Raw genomic sequence first — 7,500 nt, forward strand, 5'->3', positions numbered from 1 at the left:
TAGGCAATGTGACAGGAAGAGGATTGTGAAAACAGGCCATGATTTTCCAGGAATGAAACTAAAGAACAGGAACGAAATCATATGCTCATAATTGAATGAATGAGACTGTAAGAATGAAGTAAATGCTAGAAGCCAATAAACCCACATACAGGAGTGCGTGCACGCACTCACTCACATAAATGCATATAACGCATACACGCGCACGTGCACGTGCGCGCGAACACTTCCCCTCAACAGAACAGAAAAGTCGATATATCCATTAGCCCAGTGCAGCGTCCAGGACGAACCTGTTGTCCAGACAGTTCTCACGATGATACACAGAAACACAACACGCCGTGATCTGTCTTCACTTATTCCTCAGCCCACATCCATCACCAACAACTCTTCCCAGCCCTGTGTTTTATGGCTCTGCAACACCATATCCAAGTCGTTGAGAAAGGATTTGTTCTTGTCCGACTCTGCGCAAACAAGGTGCTTTAATAACGTCTTCTGGAAGTTCCGTGTTGTTTTTATGTAGCAAAACATTCCATGTTATCTCGGTCAGTGATATGACACTTGGTGCACTCGCTGCACTGACGTTTGGGAGATGGTGGGATAACCGTGTGTGTGTGTGTGTATGTGTACTTATTCACACACACACACACACACACACACACACACACACACACACACACACACACACACACACACGCACACACCTCTTTCCTCCTACGCTCTCTTCCCTTCACCAACCTTTTTGTTTCTTTCCACAGACAGTGAGAAACTTTCAAACACTGCAGGAAAGTAACAAAAGAACGTAGGAATGACGTTGATCCCCGTCTGTACCACAACAGTAAGAGCATTCCCCTGTTCCCTGGGTACACAGCCACAGACACTCACTAATGTCACACTTCCAACTCACTGAAGTTTGATGGTGAACAACCAAAGCTGATTATGGAGGGGTAAGGAAGGGGAGGGCATGGGTCAGAAAGGGGAGGGCATATGTAAGAAGGGCTGGGCATGGGTCAGAAAGGGGAGGGCATGGGTCAGAAGGGCTGGGCATGGGTCAGAAAGGGGAGGGCATGGGTCAGAAGGGCTGGGCGTGGGTCAGAGGTGCTGGGCATGGGTCGGAAGGGCTGGGCATGGGTCAGAAGGTCAGAAGAGCTGGGCATGGGTCGGAAGGTCAGAAGTGCTGGGCATGGGTCAGAAAGGGGAGGGCATGGTTCAGAAGGGCAGAAGTGCTGGGCATGGTTCAGAAGGGCAGAAGTGCTGGGCATGGTTCAGAAGGGCAGAAGGGCTGGGCATGGGTCAGAAGGGCTGGGCGTGGATAGGAGGGGCTGGGCGTGGATAGGAGGGGCTGGGTGTGGATAGAAGGGTCGGCGTGGATAGGAGGGGCTGGGTGTGGATAGGAGGGTCTGGGTATGGATAGGAGGGTCTGGGCGTGGATAGGAGGGGCTGGGCGTGGATAGGAGGGGCTGGGTGTGGATAGGAGGGTCGGCGTGGATAGGAGGGGCTGGGTGTGGATAGGAGGGTCTGGGTATGGATAGGAGGGTCTGGGCGTGGATAGGAGGGGCTGGGCGTGGATAGGAGGGGCTGGGCATGGATAGGAGGGGCTGGGCGTGGATAGGAGGGTCTTGGTGTGGATTGGGGGTGGGTGGGTGGTGAATGAAGGGTTGGAGGGATGAGAGGGATGAAATATGTGCAGTTCTAAAAACCTGGTGAACGACACATATCCTCCTCCCCCTCTCCCAATCTCCCTATCTCCCCCTCTCCTTCTTTTTCTTCTCATTCTTCTTCTTCTCGTTCGTTTAGATGGACACCCCTGTCCAAGCGACGAAGGCAGCTGCACTCTCCAGGTCCTCCAGACAGCTGTAAAGCTTCCAGGTCGCTATGGTTGGGTCGGACCAGTTCCTGTTTCTGAGCGCCTCATGGAGAGGGCAGGACAGCAGCAGATGTTCAGCTTTCTGGCGGTCAGTCCCACAGGATGTGTGACCGTGATGAGTGGAATTCAGTATAGAGGTGGTAGTTTTGGGCGGTTGTAGCCTGCCCTGAGACTGAACACCGACACCTGTTCCCGCCCTGTCTGCAGGCAGTAAGGGTCTGACTGTTTGTGCTGTGGATGCTGTTGCATCCACTTCTTCTGCTGCTCGGCCTTGATGATGGTCTTTGCCTCAGAGTAACTGGTCGACTTAGATATCCACCTGCTCTTGTATAGTGCCTTTCTCTCTTCGCCAGGGACTCAGCAGTATCGTTACCCTTTCTTTTCTAGCAAAGCTGATTAGCAATGAGGAATTCGGGAAGAGGTCAGGCCATCCTGGTTCGGTCAATGCTTTTGTTCGCGCGGTAGCAGATCTCAGTCTTTCATAACTTTGTTACCGACATTCAGCTAAATGTGCAACATTTTTCGGTAGATGTAACAGAGCTCGCGAGTTGACTGATTCCTTCAAACAACGAAGATGTATCAGAGATGATTTATTGAATGATTCTGATGAATTATGTAGAGCCATCACAGCTAATGATGTCACTCAATCTATTGCACATAACGTAACATTGTCTCTTTAAAAAGAGTTGCCGATCAGCCATACTGTTGCACCGCAACATCTATTTCGGCTCTTTTGTCATAATTTATTAGCATATGCAGGGCTTCTGACAACGAAAATGGAAAGAACGCATTGCATATTCATCGATTAGGTCACTGGGACGTTCTAAACATGCCTGGAATAAACCCACAAAAAAGTGAAAATCGTGTATCGGAGCTTCCATCTGACACAAGGATCGTCTGCTGCAAAGGAGAGTTGCTTCCCTTTGCCACTTGTTCGCGAAGAAACCTGGAGGAAATGACAGGAAGCCTCACGCATGGCTCCCTTTCTATGTGTGTAGCATCGCACATCTGAACAGAATAAGCAGCATCAGAGTGACCCTCTCCAGTAGATTCGGACTTCCTGTAGTTTAACCCTTGGGAAGCCAACGATTTTTCAACTTATCAGATGGGACCCCAGCGGTCTTTTTAACTTATCAGATGGGACCCCAGCGGTCTTTTTAACTTATCAGATCGGACGCCAACGATTTTTTTAACTTATCAGATGGGACCACAATTATTTCTTTAACTTATCAGATGGGACGCCAACGATTTTTGTATTTTAGCTTATCATACTAGACGCTGTTGATCAGCTGATCAGAAGCTCTGATATGTGTTCAGAAGATCCCTTCATTTCAGGCAATGGCATGAAGTTTGTCAAATTGTCTGTGTCTGTCTGTCTGTCTGTGTCTGTGTCTGTGTCTGTGCGATTTTTGTACAACGGTGCAGGAGAAAAGAATCAAAGAAAAATAGAAAGAAAAAAACAGGAGAAAGAAACAAAGAAAGAAAAGGGAAAATAAAAGAAATGAAAAGCAAAGGACGGGCGCAATAGCCGAGTGGTCAAAGCGTTGGACTTTCAATATGAAGGTCCCGGATTCGAATCTAGGTAACGGCGCCTGGTGGGTAAAGGGTGGAGATTTTTCCAGTCTCCCAGGTCAACATATGTGCAGACCTGCTTGTGCCTGAATCCCCTTAGTGTGTATACGCAAACAGAAGATCAAATACGCACGTTAAAGATCACGTAATTCATGTCAGCGTTCGGTGGGTTATGGAAACAAGAACATACCCAGCATGCACACCCCCGAAAACGGATTACGGCAGCCTACATGGCAGGGTAAAAACGGTCATATATGTAAAAGCCCACTCGTGTACATACGAGTGAACGTGGGAATTGCAGCCCACGAACGAAGAAGAAGAAAAGGAAAGAAAGGAAAGCTTCAAAAGAAAACTTGTCAGGGACAAAACAACGCCAAACCATCGACGCCATTCTTTTAACAAATCACCAACAAGAACAAAGACAGCTGACCCCAACCAACACAACATGGCCGTCCATTGCCACGAAAGGAAGAGTTCCATGCCTCATTCGACACGTCTACACTATAGTTCGGCAGCGAGCCCTGCTGGTCAGAACGAATCGATACACAGATGAGGAGCTGGCTGGTCACACCTCCGGGGGAAGTTGTTTCTCCACACCTTGATTGGCCTGACAGGGACCAGGGGCAGTTCGGGGTCATCCTTAATTTGTGTGGTGCTGCCTCAACACGTGGAGTGAAACAAAGGCCTTCATTTTCCTGTGTGTGAGTGTGAGGGAGGGAGAGAGAGAGAGTCTGTGTGTGTTTGTGTATGTGTGAGAGAGAGAGAGAGAGAGTTTGTGTGTGTGTGTTTGTGTGTGTGTGTGTGTGTGTGTGTGAGTTTGTGTGTGTGTGCGTGCGTGCGTGTGTGTGTGTGTTTGTGTGTGTGTGCGTGCGTGCGTGTGTGTGTGTGTGTGAGATAGAGTGTGTGTGTGTGTGTGTGTGTGAGGGACAGAGAGAGAGTCTGTGTGTGTGTGTGTGTGTGTGTGTGTGTGTGTGTGTGTGTGTGTGTGTGTGTGTGAGTGTGTGTGTGTGTGTATGTGTGTGAGAGTTTGTGTGTGTGTGTGAGAGAGAGAGAGACAGGGAGAGAGAGAGAGAGAGACTCTGTGTGTGTGTGTGTGTGTGTGTGTGTGTGTGTGTGTGTGTGTGTGTGTGTGTGTGTGTGTGTGCTTGCGCGAGCGCGCGTTTGGAGAGTATACTGGGAATTGCTCAGCTGCAGTTTTGCGCCGATCTGGCCATGTCCCTGAAAAATAAGCAACAACAAAAAACAAAGCAAAAAATACATACCAAGACTTTACTAGAATGTTAGGAATAACATCTAAATGAGCGCAACTTTCCACATAAACGTGAGAGAAAAAGCAGTTTCACAGTGATATATCCTCGTGTCGGGAACTGTGAAAATGGGACCGAGTTCAGTTTTGATGTTTGTTGTGATGCACCCTTTTTGTCGCATTTATTTTCATTGCTCCCTAGTTTCACACATGTTCATAATGTTCAAATATGTATCTGATTGAAATTAGTTTTTCGAATTCAGATAAAACAATCAGAACACGATTTTTTAACACAAAAAGAAGTTGGGGGGGGGGGACAAACAAACAAACGGACAAAAGGAAAGACATACATTCACACAATACACGTGGACGTTGCTCTGTCCCTCCTTGCTCAAAGGAAGAGTCTAAAAGTTGCACTGCAGCAGCATGCTCTTTATACTGGGTGGAAAGAGAAGACATTCTTTCAATCCTCATTCAATCCGTCATTTGGAAGGGAAAATCGACATTTTACTTCACGCAAGCCTCCCACGCCCCTCAGAATTATATGATAATTTTTTTTTTTTTTTTTTGTACCCCGTCTGGTGAGAAGTTCAAATCTGACTTTGCACCATTCCATGCTCATTACGTCGCTTTTCAGCGTTTCCCGGAAGCTGTTAGCGTGTGCGGAAGCACATTATATGCTGTGCCCCGCATTAAGACAGGAAGACAGACACCAGCTGAGGTATTTGTACACAGAGACACCAGCAACGCACGTGCTTGGGATGAAAGCTATATCAATGGACTCCATTGTTATGTATAAATGTGGAGTGACAAATCTGTCCCATGGGAGCTGTAATACGGACCCATGAACCCAGCGTACAGCCAAAGGTCTAAAACATCTACGCTGTTTGTCGGCGGCTATACTTATTTTAAAATTTGTCTATCAGCACATGCATAGCCGCCAACGGAATGACTATACCCGAACAAAAAAAGATTTAATGGGATCCACGTTTTGAGAGTGTCCACACGCTACTCTCGGACCTGACCGCCTAAACCCCTTGCCCCCTCATCCCCACCCCCTCATCCCCACCCCCTCATTCCCGCCCCCTCATCCCCGCCCCCTCATCCCCACCCCCTCATCCCCACCCCCTCATCCCCGCCCCCTCATCCCCGCCCACTCATCCCTGCCCCCTCATCCCTGCCCCTCATCCCCGCCCCCTCATCCCCACCCCCTCATCCCCACCGCCTCATCCCTGCCCCCTCATCCCCACCCCCTCATCCCTGCCCCCTCATCCCCACCCCCACCTCCTCATCCCCACCCCCTCATCCCCGCCCCCTCATCCCCACCGCCTCATCCCTGCCCCCTCATCCCCGCCCCCCTCATCCCCACCCCCTCATCCCTGCCCCCTCATCCCCGCCCCTCATCCCCACCCCCTCATCCCCACCCCCTCATCCCTGCCCCCTCATCCCCGCCCCCTCATCCCCACCCCCTCATCCCCACCCCCTCATCCCTGCCCCCTCACTCCAGTTTACCACGCTCAGACAGAAGGGTTGTTGTTTTTTAACTTTTAGACCGTCTTTGCTGAAAGTGTGTGAGGTTTTTTTTTTAGAATTCTATTGATGTATTACAATCTGCACTGAACACTGGTATGAAAAGCGGGAGGGCGCGGGGAGCGGGGGAGGGTGGAGGAAAAAATAAGTTATCGTCCCTGCAGCTGTTAAAATTCTTCAAAGACTATAGCTGTGCATATCCATTTATCATTACAGCACCTGCCGCCACAGACTGGAAGATGTCTTCAAAAGGGCAGAAAGTGTGTGTGTGTGTGTGTGTGTGTCTGTGTCTGTGTCTGTGTCTGTGTGTCTGTGTGTGTCTGTGTCTCTGTGTGTGTGCGTACGTGCGTGTGTGTGTGTGTGCGCGCGCGCGCGCGTGTGTGTGTGTGTGTGTGTGTGTGTGCTCATGCGTGTGTGTGTGTGTGTGTGTGTGTGTGTGTGTGTGTGTGTGTGTGTGTGTGTGTGTGTGTGTGCTCATGCGTGTGTGCTAGTGTGTGTGCGCGTGAGTGTGCATGTTGTGATTATCGTCCAAAACTGCAGGAAAAGTCTTACAACAACACACTCTTGTAACTGCTGTTAACTGTTGTTGTTGTTTCTCCTCCTCCTCCTTATTTTTCTTTCTAATCAAATTGCAAAACTGACAAGAAAGCCGGCAGGTACACTGCAAATAACGCATGACACACAAACCCTCCATCAATATTCAAACCACCTTCTCAAATATTCAAAATACAACCTCCCTCAAATACATATGTATTCAAAATACAAAAGAGAAAGCCAAAACCACCTCTCGCGGTGAGGCCTCTCCACATGAAAGAGAGGAAACTGCAGAACATCAAAACATCAAACAACAAGAGAGGCAAGGCCTTCAAGACTCACTTGTGGTACACTTTAAAAAAAAATCCAAGCTTTTTATGTATTGAGTATAATTTCAAAATGTAATGTTTAAGATGAGAAAGATCAGTTTAAAGCAAATTAACTCCCCTAGCATTAATTACAGAGTAATTTCCCTTTTTTACTGTCGGCACCAAAACGTTTGTAAAATAAATAAAATTTCCATGCTTAGCAAAAGAAGTTCCTGTTTGAACAAAAAATGATAATAATGACTGCTCTTGTTGTTGGGTCGAATATCAGATGAAAGTGCCAAGTTTAGAGAATACAAAAAATATAAATATAACAGTAAATGCAGTTTGCATATAATTAGGCTTCATTTTTTATTTTTTTGTGCCCATCCCAGAGGTGCAATATTGTTTTAAACAAGATGACTGGAAAGAACTGAATTTTTCCTATTTTT

General features: G+C 48.0%; 1 protein-coding gene across 1 annotated transcript in view; it reads right to left on the bottom strand.

Annotated features, from left to right (window-relative positions):
* LOC143281772 (thyrostimulin alpha-2 subunit-like) overlaps positions 1-7,500 on the bottom strand; it is a 67,100-nt gene that overhangs the window by 12,771 nt on the left and 46,829 nt on the right. The gene's annotated exons all lie outside the window — the stretch shown is intronic.

Source organism: Babylonia areolata, chromosome 4, assembly GCF_041734735.1.
Source record: "Babylonia areolata isolate BAREFJ2019XMU chromosome 4, ASM4173473v1, whole genome shotgun sequence".
Taxonomy (NCBI): domain Eukaryota; kingdom Metazoa; phylum Mollusca; class Gastropoda; order Neogastropoda; family Buccinidae; genus Babylonia; species Babylonia areolata.